The sequence below is a fragment of the Mixophyes fleayi genome, chromosome 4, assembly GCF_038048845.1.
Source record: "Mixophyes fleayi isolate aMixFle1 chromosome 4, aMixFle1.hap1, whole genome shotgun sequence".
Taxonomy (NCBI): domain Eukaryota; kingdom Metazoa; phylum Chordata; class Amphibia; order Anura; family Limnodynastidae; genus Mixophyes; species Mixophyes fleayi.
Window position 1 is genome coordinate 25,372,255 of NC_134405.1, and position 23,784 is coordinate 25,396,038.

At 44.8% G+C, this 23,784-nt stretch overlaps 9 non-coding genes across 9 annotated transcripts; all 9 read right to left on the reverse strand.

The window, feature by feature from the left end:
* Nucleotides 1-1,707: 1,707 nt before the first annotated feature.
* Nucleotides 1,708-1,781, reverse strand: TRNAI-AAU (transfer RNA isoleucine (anticodon AAU)). Its single transcript has one exon. It is a non-coding gene; the product is annotated as a tRNA-Ile (tRNA).
* A 1,996-nt stretch (nucleotides 1,782-3,777) lies between these two features.
* On the reverse strand, nucleotides 3,778-3,851 carry TRNAI-AAU (transfer RNA isoleucine (anticodon AAU)). Its single transcript has one exon. It is a non-coding gene; the product is annotated as a tRNA-Ile (tRNA).
* A 1,995-nt stretch (nucleotides 3,852-5,846) lies between these two features.
* Nucleotides 5,847-5,920, reverse strand: TRNAI-AAU (transfer RNA isoleucine (anticodon AAU)). The gene has a single exon. It is a non-coding gene; the product is annotated as a tRNA-Ile (tRNA).
* A 1,996-nt stretch (nucleotides 5,921-7,916) lies between these two features.
* Nucleotides 7,917-7,990, reverse strand: TRNAI-AAU (transfer RNA isoleucine (anticodon AAU)). Its single transcript has one exon. It is a non-coding gene; the product is annotated as a tRNA-Ile (tRNA).
* Nucleotides 7,991-9,985: 1,995 nt separating this feature from the next.
* On the reverse strand, nucleotides 9,986-10,059 carry TRNAI-AAU (transfer RNA isoleucine (anticodon AAU)). The gene has a single exon. It is a non-coding gene; the product is annotated as a tRNA-Ile (tRNA).
* Nucleotides 10,060-12,054: 1,995 nt separating this feature from the next.
* Nucleotides 12,055-12,128, reverse strand: TRNAI-AAU (transfer RNA isoleucine (anticodon AAU)). Its single transcript has one exon. It is a non-coding gene; the product is annotated as a tRNA-Ile (tRNA).
* A 1,995-nt stretch (nucleotides 12,129-14,123) lies between these two features.
* On the reverse strand, nucleotides 14,124-14,197 carry TRNAI-AAU (transfer RNA isoleucine (anticodon AAU)). Its single transcript has one exon. It is a non-coding gene; the product is annotated as a tRNA-Ile (tRNA).
* Nucleotides 14,198-18,262: 4,065 nt separating this feature from the next.
* On the reverse strand, nucleotides 18,263-18,336 carry TRNAI-AAU (transfer RNA isoleucine (anticodon AAU)). The gene has a single exon. It is a non-coding gene; the product is annotated as a tRNA-Ile (tRNA).
* A 1,995-nt stretch (nucleotides 18,337-20,331) lies between these two features.
* On the reverse strand, nucleotides 20,332-20,405 carry TRNAI-AAU (transfer RNA isoleucine (anticodon AAU)). The gene has a single exon. It is a non-coding gene; the product is annotated as a tRNA-Ile (tRNA).
* Nucleotides 20,406-23,784: the final 3,379 nt, after the last annotated feature.

A 23,784-nucleotide genomic window follows, 5' to 3' on the forward strand; every position in this document is an offset into this window, starting at 1 on the left:
TACAGGACACAGTGGGGCCTGGGTGTTAGGGTGTGCTGGAACTTGTGGTTCCCCAAATGCCAGAATGCCCTGGCAGATATGGATATGCTGATGCTTGTAGTACTACAAGCACCACCCTGCCCAGAATGTTCATGGCAGCACAGGGTTGATGTGACCTGTAGTTCACCAATGTAAATAGTGTTTTATTTATTTCTTTTTAACACATTTATTACCCCACACCCACCATCCAGGGGTGTGGGAAGAGCCCTAGTGCTGTCAGGGACCCAACATTTTTATGGCAGACCCTTTGGTGTTGTCTAAGGCTGGGTGCACACTACAGAAAATTTCTCCCGAAGCGAGACCTTTAATGATTTTATCAATGACAGGAAAAAAAAGTCCTGATCCAGCCGATTACTGTGTACACACTAAACACATTTTACAAGATTTACCGTCAGGTCTGTGATCTTCATCTGTCATAACCATCGGCTGAAAAGATCGTGACTCTGCACACTTCATAGAGATCTATGGACATTGTTGTCGTGAGAGCATACACACTGCAGAATCAGTACAACATTGTTCTATCATTGAATGGGATTTTAGTTCAGTTTAAATCTCAAATGGAACGATACGAAGTGCATTAGAATGATAATCGTTCATCTTTGGACCGTACACACTTATGTGATATCGGACCGAACAGTCGTTTATTGTGTAATTGGCACGACAATCGGCTGAACACCCTATAGTGTGTACCCACCCTAAGCCAGGGGTACTCAATGAGGCACTGGTGAAGTGGATACCATTTTCACTTTGTAAAGTACACTAAAAAAAAACACTTTTTTGTTCCTTGCCTTATAGTCTGACAGGTTAATTTTTATACATCTGGCCATGCGGTTGGGCCCTTATGGAACCTATTTATTTCAGTATTTAAAAGATAGAACTTACACTGTCATGTTTTGTCATACTCCTTTTATTGTGTGTTGGTTTTCACCTTTGGTGGGAGGTGGTTAGGACCTTTATAGGCCACCATACTCACCATGTCAGTTGGTGGCACTCTCGTTAGGGAGGGGTGAAGGCTTTAGTCGAAAAGGAAAGCATTGGCTTAGCTTGGAGAAAAGATTTTCACCTTGGCCTTGCGTTTATTGTGGGCCTGAAGACTCTTTCACCTTAAAGGGGCTTTTCGGCTTATGGAGTGGGGGCTTTATAGCCCACCCCTAGGTTTGGCAACCACGAACATGAAGATCCATGGCACCATAAGCGGCCTAATGGCTGCAAATGACCGGAAAAATGGGGCCCTTTTTCTTTTCGTCGGGGGCCCAAATATCCATCCAATGTTCTGTGTAAATACACACGCAATGGGAGATTGGAGTCTCTTGCGTTAGGCTTCAATAAAATAACTAAGATGAATGGAGGATGCTGACTGCGTGTGAAACATCACATGGGGCTCCACTGCGCTTACTTTACCCAAATGATCAAGCTAATTGACGATAATTACCTTCAACCATTTTACTTTTATAAACAGCGCTGATAATGGGCTAGACATTACAGCTCCAACAAATGTTACATCACATTTGTGGTCCCGGTTTTTCATTTCAAAATACTGGGAGGCTATTTTGGAGGTATACAAGGAAAATATTTAGCCATGAATAGGGTACATACTCAAAACTACATAACGTGCCAAGCAAAACAAGATAGTTTCATTTACTTTGCTGGGCAAAGGAAAAAGCAAGTTGGCCCGTACGGGGATCGAACCCACGACCTTGGCGTTATTAGCACCACGCTCTAACCAACTGAGCTAACCGGCCATTTTTCTTACATTCTGTTGGATGTTTTAGCCAACCCGACACGGGGTAGCATGAAGAAGCCACACCAAATGAGATGTCTCAGCGGTAGGTGAAGACGTGCTTGCAGTTTCCTAACCTGTTCCACCTATTGTGTTCCCATATCCACGGGAGTGGTTCTTATCCATCTGGGAGGAGATCATAGAAAAGAAGGAAGACAACAAAGGAAGAAAATGAGCAAACTTCTTGATAAGCTCCGTCAATGCTATGGTGACACTTTGTCCCAGAACCTTCTGGAGGAGCCTGAGTGAAAGGAGGTTGTTGAGCAAATTACCTGGAAATTGCTTTGCTTATCCCAGGAAACCAGACTAGATACCATGTTCCTGATGTCCTGAGCCAGCAGGAATCCTCTTCACGGGAGAGGCCGGCAGAAGAAGTGTTTATTCCCGACACTCTTCCACAGCAATATGGTAAGACAAATGAAAGCCTCACTGCCGTAAAAGAGGTGAAATCAATAAAAGGGGAATGGCCAAGGTTCCCTGAGGATCTACTCTTAAGGATGCACATGGAGAAACTGGTAGCTGAATGCCAGCTACTGAGCGTGCCCTGCCTCGAATTGACTTGTAAGGAGAATTTACAGCACATCGCCTGTGTCCAGGAAGACCTGATCAACTACTACAATGATTATCGGATGTGGATCCTTCAACCGGGGCCCAAGGTAAGTTTTCTGGAGCAGCTGGAGTGCCGGGAGGGGTAATTCCAACTGCCTCTGGAAAGAATAGCAAGACTGCTCTGCCAGACATTTCTGTCCTGATGAACAAGTGCTCCATTGTGTCCACACTCCTTGTTGTCCAGCGAACCCTGCACAGGGAGGCTGACGGTGATATAGGTCTCAGGAAGGAGCTGACTCTATAGATTTTTATAGGTGACACCAGCAGGAAATTGGAGAAGACTCTGCTGAATGGTGAGCTAGTGCTGAATGAGAGTTGTTTATTGTGTAATTGGCACGACAATCGGCTGAACATCCTATAGTGTGTACCCACCCTAAGCCAGGGGTACTCAATGAGGCACTTGTGAATTGGATACCATTTTCACTTTGTAAAGTACACTGAAAAACACCTTTTTTGTTCCTTGCCCTGGCTATATAGTCAGACAGTTTAATTTTTGTACATCTGGCCATACGGTTGGGCCTGTATGGCCCTATTTATTTCCTTATTTAACACATAAAACTTACACTGTCATGTTTTGTCATATTTCTTTTATTGTGTGTTGGTTTTTACCTTTGGTGGGAGGTGGTTAGGACCTTTATAGGCCACCATACTCACCATGTCAGTTGGTGGCACTCTCGTTAGGGAGAGGTGAAGGCTTTAGTCGAAAAGGAAAGCATTGGCTTAACTTGGAGAAAAGATTTTCACCTTGGCCTTGCGTTTATTGTGGGCCTGAAGACTCTTTCACCTTAAAGGGGCTTTTCGGCTTATGGAGTGGGGGCTTTATAGCCCACCCCTAGGTTTGGCAACCACGAACATGAAGATCCATGGCACCATAAGCGGCCTAATGGCTGCAAATGACCGGAAAAATGGGGCCCTTTTTCTTTTTGTCGGGGGCCCAAATATCCATCCAATGTTCTGTGTGAATACACACGCAATGGGAGATTGGAGTCTCTTGCGTTAGGCTTCAATAAAATAACTAAGATGAATGGAGGATGCCGACTGCGTGTGAAACATCACATGGGGCTCCACTGCGCTTACTTTACCCAAATGATCAAGCTAATTGACGATAATTACCTTCAACCATTTTACTGTTATAAACAACGTTGAAAATGGGCAAGACATTACAGCTCCAACAAATGTTACATCACATTTGTGGTCCCGGTTTTTCATTTCAAAATACTGGGAGGCTATTTTGGAGGTATACAAGGAAAATATTTAGCCATGAATAGGGTACATACTCAAAACTACATAACGTGCCAAGCAAAACAAGATAGTTTCATTTACTTTGCTGGGCAAAGGAAAAAGCAAGTTGGCCCGTACGGGGATCGAACCCGCGACCTTGGCGTTATTAGCACCACGCTCTAACCAACTGAGCTAACCGGCCATTTTTCTTTCATTCTGTTGGAAGTTCTAGCCAACCCGACACGGGGTAGCATGAAGAAGCCACACCAAATGAGATTTCTCAGCGGTAGGTGAAGACGTGCTTGCAGTTTCCTAACCTGTTCCACCTATTGTGTTCCCATATCCACGGGAGTGGTTCTTATCCATCTGGGAGGAGATCATAGAAAAGAAGGGAGACAACAAAGGAAGAAAATGAGCAAACTTCTTGATAAGCTCCGTCAATGCTATGGTGACACTTTGTCCCAGAACCTTCTGGAGGAGCCTGAGTGAAAGCAGGTCGTTGAGCAATTTAATTGGAAATTGCTTTGCTTATCCCAGGAAACCAGACTAGATACCATGTTCCTGACGTCCTGAGCCAGCAGGAATCCTCTTCACGGGAGAGGCCGGCAGAAGAAGTGTTTATTCCCGACACTCTTGCACAGCAATATGGTAAGACAAATGAAAGCCTCACTGCCGTAAAAGAGGTGAAATCAATAAAAGGGTTATGGCCAAGGTTCCCTGAGGAACTACTCTTAAGGATGCACATGGAGAAACTGGTAGCTGAACGCCAGCTACTGAGCGTGCCCTGCCTCGAATTGACTTGTAAGGAGAATTTACAGCACATCGCCTGTGTCCAGGAAGACCTGATCAACTACTACAATGATTATCGGATGTGGATCCTTCAACCGGGGCCCAAGGAAAGTTTTCTGGAGCAGCTGGAGTGCCGGGAGGGGTATTTCCAACTGCCTCTGGAAAAAATAGCAAGACTGCTCTGTCAGACATTTCTGTCCTGATGAACAAGTGCTCCATTGTGTCCACACTCCTAGTTGTCCAGCAGACCCTGCACAGGGAGGCTGACGGTGATATAGGTCTCAGGAAGGAGCTGACTCTATAGATTTCTATAGGTGACACCAGCGGAAATTGGAGAAGACTCTGCTGAATGGTGATCTAGTGTTGAATGAGAGTTGTTTATTGTGTAATTGGCACGAAAATCGGCTGAACAACCTATAGTGTGTACCCACCCTAAGCCAGGGGTACTCAATGAGGCACTTGTGAACTGGATACCATTTTCACTTTGTAAAGTACACTGAAAAACACCTTTTTTGTACCTTGCCCTGGCTTTATAGTCAGACACGTTAATTTTTATACATCTGGCCATACGATTGGGCCTGTATGGCCCTATTTATTTCCTTATTTAACACATAGAACTTACACTGTCATGTTTTGTCATACTCCTTTTATTGTGTGTTGGTTTTTACCTTTGGTTGGAGGTGGTTAGGACCTTTATAGGCCACCATACTCCCTATGTCAGTTGGTGGCACTCTCGTTAGGGAGGGGTGAAGGATTTAGTCAAAAAGGAAAGCATTGGCTTAACTTGAAGAAAAGATTTTCACCTTGGCCTTGCGTTTATTGTGGGCCTAAAGTCTCTTTCACCTTAAAGGGGCTTTTCGCCTTATGGAGTGGGGTCTTTATAGCCCACCCCTAGGTTTGGCAACCACGAACATGAAGATCCATGGCACCATAAGCGGCCTAATGGCTGCAAATGACCGGAAAAATGGGGCCCTTTTTCTTTTCGTCGGGGGCCCAAATATCCATCCAATGTTCTGTGTAAATACACACGCAATGGGAGATTGGAGTCTCTTGCGTTAGGCTTCAATAAAATAACTAAGATGAATGGAGGATGCTGAATGCGTGTAAAACATCACATGGGGCTCCACTGTGCTTACTTTACCCAAATGATCAAGCTAATTGAGGATAATTACCTTCAACCATTTTACTTTTATAAACAGCGCTGAAAATGGGCTAGACATTATAGCTCCAACAAATGTTACATCACATGTGTGGTCCCGGTTTTTCATTTCAAAATGCTGGGAGGCTATTTTGGAGGTATACAAGGAAAATATTCAGCCATGAATGTGGTACATACTCAAAACTACATAACGTGCCAAGCAAATCAAGATAGTTTCATTTACTTTGTTGAGCAAAGGAAAAAGCAAGTTGGCCCATACGGGGATCGAACCCGCGACCTTGGCGTTATTAGCACCACGCTCTAACCAACTGAGCTAACCGGCCATTTTTCCTACATTCTGTTGGAAGTTGTTACCAACCCGACACAGGGTAGCATGAAGAAGCCACACCAAATGAGATGTCTCAGCGGTAGGTGAAGAAGTGCCTGCAGTTTCCTAACCTGTTGCACCTATTGTGTTCCCATATCCATGGGAGTGGTTCTTATCCATCTGGGAGGAGATCATAGAAAAGAAGGGAGACAACAAAGGAAGAAAATGAGCAAACTTCTTGATAAGCTCCGTCAATGCTATGGTGACACTTTGTCCCAGAACCTTCTGGAGGAGCCTGAGTGAAGGGAGGTCGTTGAGCAAATTGCCTGGAAATTGCTTTGCTTATCCCAGGAAACCAGACCAGATACCATGCTCCTGACGTCCTGAGCCAGCAGGAATCCTCTTCAAGGGAGAGGCCGGCAGAAGAAGTGTTTATTCCGGACACTCTTCCACAGCAATATGGTAAGACAAATGAAAGCCTCACTGCCAAAAAAGAGGTGAAATCAATAAAAGGGGAATGGCCAAGGTTCCCTGAGGAACTACTCTTAAGGATACACATGGAGAAACTGGTAGCTGAACGCCAGCTACTTAGCATGCCCTGCCTCGAATTGACTTGTAAGGAGAATTTTCAGCACATCGCCTGTGTCCAGGAAGACCTGATCAACTACTACAATGATTATCGGATGTGGATCCTTCAACCGGGGCCCAAGGTAAGTTTTCTGGAGCAGATGGAGTGCCGGGAGGGGTATTTCCATCTGCCTCTGGAAAAAATAGCAAGACTGCTCTGCCAGACATTTCTGTCCTGATGAACAAGTGCTCCATTGTATCCACACTCCTAGTTGTCCAGCGAACCCTGCACAGGGAGGCTGACGGTGATATAGGTCTCAGGAAGGAGCTGACTCTATAGATTTCTATAGGTGACACCAGCGGAAATTGGAGAAGTCTCTGCTGAATGGGGATCTAGTTTTGAATGAAAGTTGTTTATTGTGTAATTGGCACGACAATCGACTGAACATCCTATAGTGTGTACCCACCCTAAGCCAGGGGTACTTAATGAGGCACTTGTGAAGTGGATACCATTTTCACTTTGTAAAGTACACTGAAAAAACCTTTTTTGTTCCTTGCCCTGGCTCTATAGTCAGACAGGTTAATTTTTAAACATCTAGCCATACGGTTGGGCCCTTATGACACCTATTTATTTCTGTATTTAACACATAGAACTTCAAACTGTCATGTTTTGTCATACTCCTTTGATTGTGTGTTGGTTTTCACCTTTTGTGGGAGGTGGTTAGGACCTTTATAGGCCACCATACTCACCATGTCAGTTGTTGGCACTCTCGTTAGGGAGGGGTGAAGGCTTAAGTCGAAAAGGAAAGCATCGGCTTAACTTGGAGAAAAGATTTTCACCTTGGCCTTGCGTTTATTGTGGACCTGAAGACTCTTTCACCTTAAAGGGGCTTTTCGGCTTATGGAGTGGGGTCTTTATAGCCCACCCCTAGGTTTGGCAACCACGAACATGAAGATCCATGGCACCATAAGCGACCTAATGGCTGCAAATGACCGGAAAAATAGAGCCCTTTTTCTTTTCGTCGGGGGCCCAAATATCCATCCAATGTTCTGTGTAAATACACACGCAATGGGAGATTGGAGTCTCTTGCGTTAGGCTTTAATAAAATAACTAAGATGAATGGAGGATGCCGACTGCGTGTGAAACATCACATGGGGCTCCACTGCGCTTACTTTACCCAAATGATCAAGCTAATTGACGATAATTACCTTCAACCATTTTACTTTTATAAACAGCGTTGAAAATGGGCAAGACATTACAGCTCCAAGAAATGTTACATCACATGTGTGGTCCCGGTTTTTCATTTCAAAATACTGGGAGGCTATTTTGGAGGTATACAAGGAAAATATTTAGCCATGAATAGGGTACATACTCAAAACTACATAACGTGCCAAGCAAAACAAGATAGTTTCATTTACTTTGCTGGGCAAAGGAAAAAGCAAGATGGCCCGTACGGGGATCGAACCCGCGACCTTGGCGTTATTAGCACCACGCTCTAACCAACTGAGCTAACCGGCCATTTTTCTTACATTCTGTTGGAAGTTTTAGCCAACCCGACACGGGGTAGCATGAAGAAGCCACACTAAATGAGATGTCTCAGCGGTAGGTGAAGACGTGCTTGCAGTTTCCTAACCTGTTCCACCTATTGTGTTCCCATATCCACGGGACTGGTTCTTATCCATCTGGGAGGAGATCATAGAAAAGAAGGGAGACAACAAAGGAAGAAAATGAGCAAACTTCTTGATAAGCTCCGTCAATGCTATGGTGACACTTTGTCTCAGAACCTTCTGGAGGAGCCTGAGTGAAAGGAGGTCGTTGAGCAATTTACCTGGAAATTGCTTTGCTTATCCCAGGAAACCAGACTAGATACCATGTTCCTGACGTCCTGAGCCAGCAGGAATCCTCTTCACGGGAGAGGCCGGCAGAAGAAGTGTTTATTCCCGACACTCTTCCACAGCAATATGGTAAGACAAATGAAAGCCTCACTGCCGTAAAAGAGGTGAAATCAATAAAAGGGTTATGGCCAAGGTTCCCTGAGGAACTACTCTTAAGGATGCACATGGAGAAACTGGTAGCTGAATGCCAGCTACTGAGCGTGCCCTGCCTCGAATTGACTTGTAAGGAGAATTTACAGCACATCGCCTGTGTCCAGGAAGACCTGATCAACTACTACAATGATTATCGGATGTGGATCCTTCAACCGGGGCCCAAGGTAAGTTTTCTGGAGTAGCTGGAGTGCCGGGAGGGGTATTTCCAACTGCCTCTGGAAAAAATAGCAAGACTGCTCTGCCAAACATTTCTGTCCTGATGAACAAGTGCTCCATTGTGTCCACACTCCTAGTTGTCCAGCAGACCCTGCACAGGGAGGCTGACGGTGATATAGGTCTCAGGAAGGAGCTGACTCTATAGATTTCTATAGGTGACACCAGCGGAAATTGGAGAAGACTCTGCTGAATGGTGATCTAGTTTTGAATGAGAGATGTTTATTGTGTAATTGGCACGACAATCGGCTGAACAACCTATAGTGTGTACCCACCCTAAGCCAGGTGTACTCAATGAGGCACTTGTGAACTGGATACCATTTTCACTTTGTAAAGTACACTGAAAAACACCTTTTTTGTACCTTGCCCTGGCTTTATAGTCAGACACGTTAATTTTTATACATCTGGCCATACGGTTGGGCCCGTATGGCCCTATTTATTTCCTTATTTAACACATAGAACTTACACTGTCATGTTTTGTCATACTCCTTTTATTGTGTGTTGGTTTTTACCTTTGGTTGGAGGTGGTTAGGACCTTTATAGGCCACCATACTCACTATGTCAGTTGGTGGCACTCTCGTTAGGGAGGGGTGAAGGATTTAGTCAAAAAGAAAAGCATTGGCTTAACTTGAAGAAAAGATTTTCACCTTGGCTTTGCGTTTATTGTGGGCCTAAAGTCTCTTTCACCTTAAAGGGGCTTTTCGCCTTATGGAGTGGGGTCTTTATAGCCCACCCCTAGGTTTGGCAACCACGAACATGAAGATCCATGGCACCATAAGCGGCCTAATGGCTGCAAATGACCGGAAAAATGGGGCCCTTTTTCTTTTCGTCGGGGGCCCAAATATCCATCCAATGTTCTGTGTGAATACACACGCAATGGGAGATTGGAGTCTCTTGCGTTAGGCTTCAATAAAATAACTAAGATGAATGGAGGATGCCGACTGCGTGTGAAACATCACATGGGGCTCCACTGCGCTTACTTTACCCAAATGATCAAGCTAATTGACGATAATTACCTTCAACCATTTTACTTTTATAAACAGCGTTGAAAATGGGCAAGACATTACAGCTCCAAGAAATGTTACATCACATGTGTGGTCCCGGTTTTTCATTTCAAAATACTGGGAGGCTATTTTGGAGGTATACAAGGAAAATATTTAGCCACGAATAGGGTACATACTCAAAACTACATAACGTGCCAAGAAAGACAAGATAGTTTCATGTACTTTGCTGGGCAAAGAATAAAGCAAGTTGGCCCGTATGGGGATCGAACCCGCGACCTTGGCGTTATTAGCACCACGCTCTAACCAACTGAGCTAACCGGCCATTTTTCTTACAATCTATTGGAAGTTTTAGCCAACCCGACACGGGGTAGCATGAAGAAGCCACACCAAATGAGATGTCTCAGCGGTAGGTGAAGAAGTGATTGCAGTTTCCTAACCTGTTGCACCTATTGTGTTCCCATATCCACGGGACTGGTTCTTATCCATCTGGTAGGAGATCATAGAAAAGATGGAAGACAACAAAGGAAGAAAATGAGCAAACTTCTTGATAAGCTCCGTCAATGCTATGGTGACACTTTGTCCCAGAACCTTCTGGAGGAGCCTGAGTGAAAGGAGGTCGTTGAGCATTTTACCTGGAAATTGCTTTGCTTATCCCAGGAAACCAGACTAGATACCATGTTCCTGACGTCCTGAGCCAGCAGGAATCCTCTTCACGGGAGAGGCCGGCAGAAGAAGTGTTTATTCCCGACACTCTTCCACAGCAATATGGTAAGACAAATGAAAGCCTCACTGCCGTAAAAGAGGTGAAATCAATAAAAGGGTTATGGCCAAGGTTCCCTGAGGAACTACTCTTAAGGATGCACATGGAGAAACTGGTAGCTGAATGCCAGCTACTGAGCATGCCCTGCCTCGAATTGACTTGTAAGGAGAATTTACAGCACATCGCCTGTGTCCAGGAAGACCTGATCAACTACTACAATGATTATCGGATGTGGATCCTTCAACCGAGGCCCAAGGTAAGTTTTCTGGAGTAGCTGGAGTGCCGGGAGGGGTATTTCCAACTGCCTCTGGAAAAAATAGCAAGACTGCTCTGCCAAACATTTCTGTCCTGATGAACAAGTGCTCCATTGTGTCCACACTCCTAGTTGTCCAGCAGACCCTGCACAGGGAGGCTGACGGTGATATAGGTCTCAGGAAGGAGCTGACTCTATAGATTTCTATAGGTGACACCAGCGGAAATTGGAGAAGACTCTACTGAATGGTGATCTAGTGTTGAATGAGAGTTGTTTATTGTGTAATTGGCACGACAATCGGCTGAACAACCTATAGTGTGTACCCACCCTAAGCCAGGGGTACTCAATGAGGCACTTGTGAACTGGATACCATTTTCACTTTGTAAAGTACACTGAAAAACACCTTTTTTGTACCTTGCCCTGGCTTTATAGTCAGACACGTTAATTTTTATACATCTGGCCATACGGTTGGGCCCGTATGGCCCTATTTATTTCCTTATTTAACACATAGAACTTACACTGTCATGTTTTGTCATACTCCTTTTATTGTGTGTTGGTTTTTACCTTTGGTGGGAGGTGGTTAGGACCTTTATAGGCCACCATACTCACTATGTCAGTTGGTGGCACTCTCGTTAGGGAGGGGTGAAGGCTTTAGTCAAAAAGGAAAGCATTGGCTTAACGTGAAGAAAAGATTTTCACCTTGGCCTTGCGTTTATTGTGGGCCTGAAGTCTCTTTCACCTTAAAGGGGCATTTCGCCTTATGGAGTGGGGTCTTTATAGCCCACCCCTAGGTTTGGCAACCACGAACATGAAGATCTATGGCACCATAAGCGGCCTAATGGCTGCAAATGACCGGAAAAATAGGGCCCTTTTTCTTTTCGTCGGGGGCCCAAATATCCATCCAATGTTCTGTGTGAATACACACGCAATGGGAGATTGGAGTCTCTTGCGTTAGGCTTCAATAAAATAACTAAGATGAATGGAGGATGCCGAATGCGTGTGAAACATCACATGGGGCTCCACTGCGCTTACTTTACCCAAATGATCAAGCTAATTGAGGATAATTACCTTCAACCATTTTACTTTTATAAACAGCGTTGAAAATGGGCAAGACATTACAGCGCCAACAAATGTTACATCACATGTGTGGTCCCGGTTTTTCATTTCTAAATACTGGGAGGCTATTTTGGAGGTATACAAGGAAAATATTTAGCCACGAATAGGGTACATACTCAAAACTACTTAACAAGCCAAGAAAAACAAGATAGTTTCATGTACTTTGCTGGGCAAAGGAAAAAGCAAGATGGCCCGTACGGGGATCGAACCCGCGACCTTGGCGTTATTAGCACCACGCTCTAACCAACTGAGCTAACCAGCCATTTTTCTTACAATCTATTGGAAGTTTTAGCCAACCCGACACGGGGTAGCATGAAGAAGCCACACCAAATGAGATGTCTCAGCGGTAGGTGAAGAAGTGATTGCAGTTTCCTAACCTGTTGCACCTATTGTGTTCCCATATCCACGGGAGTGGTTCTTATCCATCTGGGAGGAGATCATAGAAAAGAAGGGAGACAACGAAGGAAGAAAATGAGCAAACTTCTTGATAAGCTCCGTCAATGCTATTGTGACACTTTATCCCAGAACCTTCTGGAGGAGCCTGAGTGAAAGGAGGTCGTTGAGCAAATTACCTGGAAATTGCTTTGCTTATCCCAGGAAACCAGACTAGATACCATGTTCCTGACGTCCTGAGCCAGCAGGAATCCTCTTCACGGGAGAGGCCGGCAGAAGAAGTGTTTATTCCCGACACTCTTCCACAGCAATATGGTAAGACAAATGAAAGCCTCACTGCCGTAAAAGAGGTGAAATCAATAAAAGGCTTATGGCCAAGGTTCCCTGAGGAACTACTCTTAAGGATGCACATGGAGAAACTGGTAGCTGAATGCCAGCTACTGAGCGTGCCCTGCCTCGAATTGACTTGTAAGGAGAATTTACAGCACATCGCCTGTGTCCAGGAAGACCTGATCAACTAGTACAATGATTATCGGATGTGGATCCTTCAACCGGGGCCCAAGGTAAGTTTTCTGGAGCAGCTGGAGTGCCGGGAGGGGTAATTCCAACTGCCTCTGGAAAAAATAGCAAGACTGCTCTTCCAGACATTTCTGTCCTGATGAACAAGTGCTCCATTGTGTCCACACTCCTAGTTGTCCAGCAGACCCTGCACAGGGAGGCTGACGGTGATATAGGTCTCAGGAAGGAGCTGACTCTATAGATTTCTATAGGTGACACCAGCGGAAATTGGAGAAGACTCTGCTGAATGGTGAGCTAGTGCTGAATGAGAGTTGTTTATTGTGTAATTGGCACGACAATCGGCTGAACAACCTATAGTGTGTACCCACCCTAAGCCAGGGGTACTCAATGAGGCACTTGTGAACTGGATACCATTTTCACTTTGTAAAGTACACTGAAAAACACCTTTTTTGTACCTTGCCCTGGCTTTATAGTCAGACACGTTAATTTTTATACATCTGGCCATACGGTTGGGCCTATATGGCCCTATTTATTTCCTTTTTTAACACATAGAACTTACACTGTCATGTTTTGTCATATTTCTTTTATTGTGTGTTGGTTTTTACCTTTGGTGGGAGGTGGTTAGGACCTTTATAGGCCACCATACTCACCATGTCAGTTGGTGGCACTCTCGTTAGGGAGGGGTGAAGGCTTTAGTCGAAAAGGAAAGCATTGGCTTAACTTGGAGAAAAGATTTTCACCTTGGCCTTGCGTTTATTGTGGGCCTGAAGACTCTTTCACCTTAAAGGGGCTTTTCGGCTTATGGAGTGGGGGCTTTATAGCCCACCCCTAGGTTTGGCAACCACGAACATGAAGATCCATGGCACCATAAGCGGCCTAATGGCTGCAAATGACCGGAAAAATGGGGCCCTTTTTCTTTTCGTCGGGTGCCCAAATATCCATCCAATGTTCTGTGTGAATACACACGCAATGGGAGATTGGAGTCTCTTGCGTTAGGCTTCAATAAAATAACTAAGATGAATGGAGGATGCCGACTGCGTGTGAAACATCACATGGGGCTCCACTGCGCTTACTTTACCCAAATGATCAAGCTAATTGACGATAATTACCTTCAACCATTTTACTTTTATAAACAGCGTTGAAAATGGGCAAGACATTACAGCTCCAACAAATGTTACATCACATTTGTGGTCCCGGTTTTTCATTTCAAAATACTGGGAGGCTATTTTGGAGGTATACAAGGAAAATATTTAGCCATGAATAGGGTACATACTCAAAACTACATAACGTGCCAAGCAAAACAAGATAGTTTCATTTACTTTGCTGGGCAAAGGAAAAAGCAAGTTGGCCCGTACGAGGATCGAACCCGCGACCTTGGCGTTATTAGCACCACGCTCTAACCAACTGAGCTAACCGGCCATTTTTCTTACATTCTGTTGGATGTTTTAGCCAACCCGACACGGGGTAGCATGAAGAAGCCACACCAAATGAGATGTCTCAGCAGTAGGTGAAGACGTGCTTGCAGTTTCCTAACCTGTTCCACCTATTGTGTTCCCATATCCACGGGAGTGGTTCTTATCCATCTGGGAGGAGATCTTAGAAAATAAGGGAGACACCAAAGGAAGAAAATTAACAAACTTCTTGATAAGCTCTGTCAATGCTATGGTGACACTTTGTCCCAGAACCTTCTGGAGGAGCCTGAGTGAAAGGAGGTTGTTGAGCAAATTACCTGGAAATTGCTTTGCAAATCCCAGGAAACCAGACCAGATACTATGTTCCTGACGTCCTGAGCCAGCAGGAATTCTCTTCACGGGAGAGGCCGGCAGAAGAAGTGTTTATTCCCGACACTTTTCCACAGCAATATGGTAAGACAAATGAAAGCCTCACTGCCGTAAAAGAGGTGAAATCAATAAAAGGGGAATGGCCAAGGTTCCCTGAGGATCTACTCTTAAGGATGCACATGGAGAAACTGGTAGCTGAACGCCAGCTACTGAGCGTACCCTGCCTCGAATTGACATGTAAGGAGAATTTACAGCACATCGCCTGTGTCCAGGAAGACCTGATCAACTACTACAATGATTATCGGATGTGGATCCTTCAACCGGGGCCCAAGGTAAGTTTTCTGGAGCAGCTGGAGTGCCGGGAGGGGTAATTCCAACTGCCTCTGGAAAGAATAGCAAGACTGCTCTGCCAGACATTTCTGTCCTGATGAACAAGTGCTCCATTGTGTCCACACTCCTTGTTGTCCAGCGAACCCTGCACAGGGAGGCTGACGGTGATATAGGTCTCAGGAAGGAGCTGACTCTATAGATTTTTATAGGTGACTCCAGCAGGAAATTGGAGAAGACTCTGCTGAATGGTAAGCTAGTGCTGAATGAGAGTTGTTTATTGTGTAATTGGCACAACAATCGGCTGAACATCCTATAGTGTGTACCCACCCTAAGCCAGGGGTACTCAATGAGGCACTTGTCAATTGGATACCATTTTCACTTTGTAAAGTACAATGAAAAACACCTTTTTTGTTCCTTGCCCTGGCTATTTAGTCAGACAGTTTAATTTTTGTACATCTGGCCATACGGTTGGGCCTGTATGGCCCTATTTATTTCCTTATTTAACACATAGAACTTACACTGTCATGTTTTGTCATATTTCTTTTATTGTGTGTTGGTTTTTACCTTTGGTGGGAGGTGGTTAGGACCTTTATAGGCCACCATACTCACCATGTCAGTTGGTGGCACTCTCGTTAGGGAGAGGTGAAGGCTTTAGTCGAAAAGGAAAGCATTGGCTTAACTTGGAGAAAAGATTTTCACCTTGGCCTTGCGTTTATTGTGGGCCTGAAGACTCTTTCACCTTAAAGGGGCTTTTCGGCTTATGGAGTGGGGGCTTTATAGCCCACCCCTAGGTTTGGCAACCACGAACATGAAGATCCATGGCACCATAAGCGGCCTAATGGCTGCAAATGACCGGAAAAATGGGGCCCTTTTTCTTTTCGTCGGGGGCCCAAATATCCATCCAGTGTTCTGTGTGAATACACACGCAATGGGAGATTGGAGTCTCTTGCGTTAGGCTTCAATAAAATAACTAAGATGAATGGAGGATGCCGACTGCGTGTGAAACATCACATGGGGCTCCACTGCGCTTACTTTACCCAAATGATCAAGCTAATTGACGATAATTACCTTCAACCATTTTACTTTTATAAACAACGTTGAAAATGGGCAAGACATTACAGCTCCAACAAATGTTACATCACATTTGTGGTCCCGGTTTTTCATTTCAAAATACTGGGAGGCTATTTTGGAGGTATACAAGGAAAATATTTAGCCATGAATAGGGTACATACTCAAAACTACATAACGTGCCAAGCAAAACAAGATAGTTTCATTTACTTTGCTGGGCAAAGGAAAAAGCAAGTTGGCCCATACGGGGATCGAACCTGCGACCTTGGCGTTATTAGCACCACACGCTAACCAACTGAGCTAACCGGCCATTTTTCTTACATTCTGTTGGAAGTTTTAGCCAACCCGACACGGGGTAGCATGAAGAAGCCACACCAAATGAGATGTCTCAGCGGTAGGTGAAGACGTGCTTGCAGTTTCCTAACCAGTTCCACCTATTCTGTTCCCATATCCACGGGAGTGGTTCTTATCCATCTGGTAGGAGATCATAGAAAAGAAGGAAGACAACAAAGGAAGAAAATGAGCAAACTTCTTGATAAGCTCCGTCAATGCTATGGTGACACTTTGTCCCAGAACCTTCTGGAGGAGCCTGAGTGAAAGGAGGTCGTTGAGCAAATTACCTGGAAATTGCTTTGCTTATCCCAGGAAACCAGACTAGATACCATGTTCCTGACGTCCTGAGCCAGCAGGAATCCTCTTCACGGGAGAGGCCGGCAGAAGAAGTGTTTATTCCCGACACTCTTCCACAGCAATATGGTAAGACAAATGAAAGCCTCACTGCCATAAAAGAGGTGAAATCAATAAAAGGGTTATGGCCAAGGTTCCCTGAGGAACTACTCTTAAGGATGCACATGGAGAAACTGGTAGCTGAATGCCAGCTACTGAGCGTGCCCTGCCTCGAATTGACTTGTAAGGAAAATTTACAGCACATCGCCTGTGTCCAGGAAGACCTGATCAACTACTACAATGATTATCGGATGTGGATCCTTCAACCGGGGCCCAAGGTAAGTTTTCTGGAGCAGCTGGAGTGCCGGGAGGGGTATTTCCAACTGCCTCTGGAAAAAATTGCAAGACTGCTCTGTCAGACATTTCTGTCCTGATGAACAAGTGCTCCATTGTATCCACACTCCTAGTTGTCCAGCAGACCCTGCACAGGGAGGCTGACGGTGATATAGGTCTCAGGAAAGAGCTGACTCTATAGATTTCTATAGGTGACACCAGCGGAAATTGGAGAAGACTCTACTGAATGGTGATCTAGTGTTGAAAGAGAGTTGTTTATTGTGTAATTGGCACGACAATCGGCTGAACAACCTATAGTGTGTACCCACCCTAAGCCAGGGGTACTCAATGAGGCACTTGTGAACTGGATACCATTTTCACTTTGTAAAGTACACTGAAAAACACCTTTTTTGTACCTTGCCCTGGCTTTGTAGTCAGACACGTTAATTTTTATACATCTGGCCATACGGTTGGGCCCGTATGGCCCTATTTATTTCCTTATTTAACACATAGAACTTACACTGTCATGTTTTGTCATACTCCTTTTATTGTGTGTTGGTTTTTACCTTTGGTGGGAGGGGGTTAGGACCTTTATAGGCCACCATACTCACTATGTCAGTTGGTGGCACTCTCGTTAGGGAGGGGTGAAGGCTTTAGTCAAAAAGGAAAGCATTGGCTTAACGTGAAGAAAAGATTTTCACCTTGGCCTTGCGTTTATTGTGGGCCTGAAGTCTCTTTCACCTTAAAGGGGCTTTTCGCCTTATGGAGTGGGGTCTTTATAGCCCACCCCTAGGTTTGGCAACCACGAACATGAAGATCCATGGCACCATAAGCGGCCTAATGGCTGCAAATGACTGGAAAAATAGGGCCCTTTTTCTTTTCGTCGGGGGTCCAAATATCCATCCAATGTTCTGTGTGAATACACACGCAATGGGAGATTGGAGTCTCTTGCGTTAGGCTTCAATAAAATAACTAAGATGAATGGAGGATGCCGAATGCGTGTGAAACATCACATGGGGCTCCACTGCGCTTACTTTACCCAAATGATCAAGCTAATTGAGAATAATTACCTTCAACCATTTTACTTTTATAAACAGCGCTGAAAATGGGCTAGACATTACAGCTCCAACAAATGTTACATCACATGTGTGGTCCCGGTTTTTCATTTCAAAATACTGGGAGGCTGTTTTGGAGGTATACAAGGAAAATATTTAGCCACGAATAGGGTACATACTCAAAACTACATAACGTGCCAAGAAAAACAAGATAGTGTCATGTACTTTGCTGGGCAAAGGAAAAAGCAAGTTGGCCCGTACGGGGATCGAACCCGCGACCTTGGCATTATTAGCACCACGCTCTAACCAACTGAGCTAACTGGCCATTTTTCTTACAATCTATTGGAAGTTTTAGCCAACCCGACACGGGGTAGCATGAAGAAGCCACACCAAATGAGATGTCTCAGCGGTAGGTGAAGAAGTGATTGCAGTTTCCTAACCTGTTGCACCTATTGTGTTCCCATATCCACGGGAGTGGTTCTTATCCATCTGGGAGGAGATCATAGAAAAGAAGGGAGACAACGAAGGAAGAAAATGAGCAAACTTCTTGATAAGCTCCGTCAATGCTATGGTGACACTTTGTCCCAGAACCTTCTGGAGGAGCCTGAGTGAAAGGAGGTCGTTGAGCAAATTACCTGGAAATTACTTTGCTTATCCCAGGAAACCAGACTAGATACCATGTTCCTGACGTCCTGAGCCAGCAGGAATCCTCTTCACGGGAGAGGCCGGCAGAAGAAGTGTTTATTCCCGACACTCTTCCACAGCAATATGGTAAGACAAATGAAAGCCTCACTGCCGTAAAAGAGGTGAAATCAATAAAAGGGTTATGGCCAAGGTTCCCTGAGGAACTACTCTTAAGGATGCACATGAAGAAACTGGTAGCTGAATGCCAGCTACTGAGCGTGCCCTGCCTCGAATTGACTTGTAAGGAAAATTTACAGCACATCGCCTGTGTCCAGGAAGACCTGATCAACTACTACAATGATTATCGGATGTGGATCCTTCAACCGGGGCCCAAGGTAAGTTTTCTGGAGCAGCTGGAGTGCCGGGAGGGGTATTTCCAACTGCCTCTGGAAAAAATAGCAAGACTGCTCTGCCAGACATTTCTGTCCTGATGAACAAGTGCTCCATTGTATCCACACTCCTAGTTGTCCAGCAGACCCTGCACAGGGAGGCTGACGGTGATATAGGTCTCAGGAAGGAGCTGACTCTATAGATTTCTATAGGTGACACCAGCGGAAATTGGAGAAGACTCTGCTGAATGGTGATCTAGTGTTGAATGAGAGTTGTTTATTGTGTAATTGGCACGAAAATCGGCTGAACAACCTATAGTGTGTACCCACCCTAAGCCAGGGGTACTCAATGAGGCACTTGTGAACTGGATACCATTTTCACTTTGTAAAGTACACTGAAAAACACCTTTTTTGTACCTTGCCCTGGCTTTATAGTCAGACACGTTAATTTTTATACATCTGGCCATACGGTTGGGCCCGTATGGCCCTATTTATTTCCTTATTTAACACATAGAACTTACACTGTCATGTTTTGTCATACTCCTTTTATTGTGTGTTGGTTTTTACCTTTGGTTGGAGGTGGTTAGGACCTTTATAGGCCACCATACTCACTATGTCAGTTGGTGGCACTCTCGTTAGGGAGGGGTGAAGGATTTAGTCAAAAAGGAAAGCATTGGCTTAACTTGAAGAAAAGATTTTCACCTTGGCCTTGCGTTTATTGTGGGCCTAAAGTCTCTTTCACCTTAAAGGGGCTTTTCGCCTTATGGAGTGGGGTCTTTATAGCCCACCCCTAGGTTTGGCAACCACGAACATGAAGATCCATGGCACCATAAGAGGCCTAATGGCTGCAAATGACCGGAAAAATAGGGCCCTTTTTCTTTTCGTCAGGGGCCCAAATATCATTCCAATGTTCTGTGTAAATACACACGCAATGGGAGATTGGAGTCTCTTGCGTTAGGCTTCAATAAAATAACTAAGATGAATGGAGGATGCCGAATGCGTGTAAAACATCACATGGGGCTCCACTGTGCTTACTTTACCCAAATGATCAAGTTAATTGAGGATAATTACCTTCAACCATTTTACTTTTATAAACAGCGTTGAAAATGGGCAAGACATTACAGCTCCAACAAATGTTACATCACATGTGTGGTCCCGGTTTTTCATTTCAAAATACTGGGAGGATATTTTGGAGGTATACAAGGAAAATATTTAGCCATGAATAGGGTACATACTCAAAACTACATAACGTGCCAAGCAAAACAAGATAGTTTCATTTACTTTGCTGGGCAAAGGAAAAAGCAAGTTGGCCCATACGGGGATCGAACCTGCGACCTTGGCGTTATTAGCACCACGCTCTAACCAACTGAGCTAACCGGCCATTTTTCTTACATTCTGTTGGAAGTTTTAGCCAACCCGACACGGGGTAGCATGAAGAAGCCACACCAAATGAGATGTCTCAGCGGTAGGTGAAGACGTGCTTGCAGTTTCCTAACCAGTTCCACCTATTCTGTTCCCATATCCACGGGAGTGGTTCTTATCCATCTGGTAGGAGATCATAGAAAAGAAGGAAGACAACAAAGGAAGAAAATGAGCAAACTTCTTGATAAGCTCCGTCAATGCTATGGTGACACTTTGTCCCAGAACCTTCTGGAGGAGCCTGAGTGAAAGGAGGTCGTTGAGCAAATTACCTGGAAATTGCTTTGCTTATCCCAGGAAACCAGACTAGATACCATGTTCCTGACGTCCTGAGCCAGCAGGAATCCTCTTCACGGGAGAGGCCGGCAGAAGAAGTGTTTATTCCCGACACTCTTCCACAGCAATATGGTAAGACAAATGAAAGCCTCACTGCCGTAAAAGAGGTGAAATCAATAAAAGGGTTATGGCCAAGGTTCCCTGAGGAACTACTCTTAAGGATGCACATGGAGAAACTGGTAGCTGAATGCCAGCTACTGGGCGTGCCCTGCCTCGAATTGACTTGTAAGGAGAATTTACAGCACATCGCCTGTGTCCAGGAAGACCTGATCAACTACTACAATGATTATCGGATGTGGATCCTTCAACCGGGGCCCAAGGTAAGTTTTCTGGAGCAGCTGGAGTGCCGGGAGGGGTATTTCCAACTGCCTCTGGAAAAAATAGCAACACTGCTCTGTCAGACATTTCTGTCCTGATGAACAAGTGCTCCATTGTGTCCACACTCCTAGTTGTCCAACAGACCCTGCACAGGGAGGCTGACGGTGATATAGGTCTCAGGAAAGAGCTGACTCTATAGATTTCTATAGGTGACACCAGCGGAAATTGGAGAAGACTCTACTGAATGGTGATCTAGTGTTGAATGAGAGTTGTTTATTGTGTAATTGGCACGACAATCGGCTGAACAACCTATAGTGTGTACCCACCCTAAGCCAGGGGTACTCAATGAGGCACTTGTGAACTGGATACCATTTTCACTTTGTAAAGTACACTGAAAAACACCTTTTTTGTACCTTGCCCTGGCTTTATAGTCAGACACGTTAATTTTTATACATCTGGCCATACGGTTGGGCCCGTATGGCCCTATTTATTTCCTTATTTAACACATAGAACTTACACTGTCATGTTTTGTCATACTCCTTTTATTGTGTGTTGGTTTTTACCTTTGGTGGGAGGTGGTTAGGACCTTTATAGGCCACCATACTCACTATGTCAGTTGGTGGCACTCTCGTTAGGGAGGGGTGAAGGCTTTAGTCAAAAAGGAAAGCATTGGCTTAACGTGAAGAAAAGATTTTCACCTTGGCCTTGCGTTTATTGTGGGCCTGAAGTCTCTTTCACCTTAAAGGGGCTTTTCGCCTTATGGAGTGGGGTCTTTATAGCCCACCCCTAGGTTTGGCAACCACGAACATGAAGATCCATGGCACCATAAGCGGCCTAATGGCTGCAAATGACCGGAAAAATAGGGCCCTTTTTCTTTTCGTCGGGGGCCCAAATATCCATCCAATGTTCTGTGTAAATACACACGCAATGGGAGATTGGAGTCTCTTGCGTTAGGCTTCAATAAAATAACTAAGATGAATGGAGGATGCCGAATGCGTGTAAAACATCACATGGGGCTCCACTGTGCTTACTTTACCCAAATGATCAAGCTAATTGAGGATAATTATCTTCAACCATTTTACTTTTATAAACAGCGTTGAAAATGGGCAAGACATTATAGCTCCAACAAATGTTACATCACATGTGTGGTCCCGCTTTTTCATTTCAAAATACTGGGAGGCTATTTTGGAGGTATACAAGGAAAATATTTAGCCATGAATAGGGTACATACTCAAAACTACATAACGTGCCAAGCAAAACAAGATAGTTTCATTTACTTTGCTGGGCAAAGGAAAAAGCAAGTTGGCCCATACGGGGATCGAACCTGCGACCTTGGCGTTATTAGCACCACGCGCTAACCAACGGAGCTAACCGGCCATTTTTCTTACATTCTGTTGGAAGTTTTAGCCAACCCGACACGGGGTAGCATGAAGAAGCCACACCAAATGAGATGTCTCAGCGGTAGGTGAAGACGTGCTTGCAGTTTCCTAACCAGTTCCACCTATTCTGTTCCCATATCCACGGGAGTGGTTCTTATCCATCTGGTAGGAGATCATAGAAAAGAAGGAAGACAACAAAGGAAGAAAATGAGCAAACTTCTTGATAAGCTCCGTCAATGCTATGGTGACACTTTGTCCCAGAACCTTCTGGAGGAGCCTGAGTGAAAGGAGGTCGTTGAGCAAATTACCTGGAAATTGCTTTGCTTATCCCAGGAAACCAGACTAGATACCATGTTCCTGACGTCCTGAGCCAGCAGGAATCCTCTTCACGGGAGAGGCCGGCAGAAGAAGTGTTTATTCCCGACACTCTTCCACAGCAATATGGTAAGACAAATGAAAGCCTCACTGCCGTAAAAGAGGTGAAATCAATAAAAGGGTTATGGCCAAGGTTCCCTGAGGAACTACTCTTAAGGATGCACATGGAGAAACTGGTAGCTGAATGCCAGCTACTGGGCGTGCCCTGCCTCGAATTGACTTGTAAGGAGAATTTACAGCACATCGCCTGTGTCCAGGAAGACCTGATCAACTACTACAATGATTATCGGATGTGGATCCTTCAACCAGGGCCCAAGGTAAGTTTTCTGGAGCAGCTGGAGTGCCGGGAGGGGTATTTCCAACTGCCTCTGGAAAAAATAGCAAGACTGCTCTGTCAGACATTTCTGTCCTGATGAACAAGTGCTCCATTGTGTCCACACTCCTAGTTGTCCAACAGACCCTGCACAGGGAGGCTGACGGTGATATAGGTCTCAGGAAAGAGCTGACTCTATAGATTTCTATAGGTGACACCAGCGGAAATTGGAGAAGACTCTACTGAATGGTGATCTAGTGTTGAATGAGAGTTGTTTATTGTGTAATTGGCACGACAATCGGCTGAACAACCTATAGTGTGTACCCACCCTAAGCCAGGGGTACTCAATGAGGCACTTGTGAACTGGATACCATTTTCACTTTGTAAAGTACACTGAAAAACACCTTTTTTGTACCTTGCCCTGGCTTTATAGTCAGACACGTTAATTTTTATACATCTGGCCATACGGTTGGGCCCGTATGGCCCTATTTATTTCCTTATTTAACACATAGAACTTACACTGTCATGTTTTGTCATACTCCTTTTATTGTGTGTTGGTTTTTACCTTTGGTGGGAGGTGGTTAGGACCTTTATAGGCCACCATACTCACTATGTCAGTT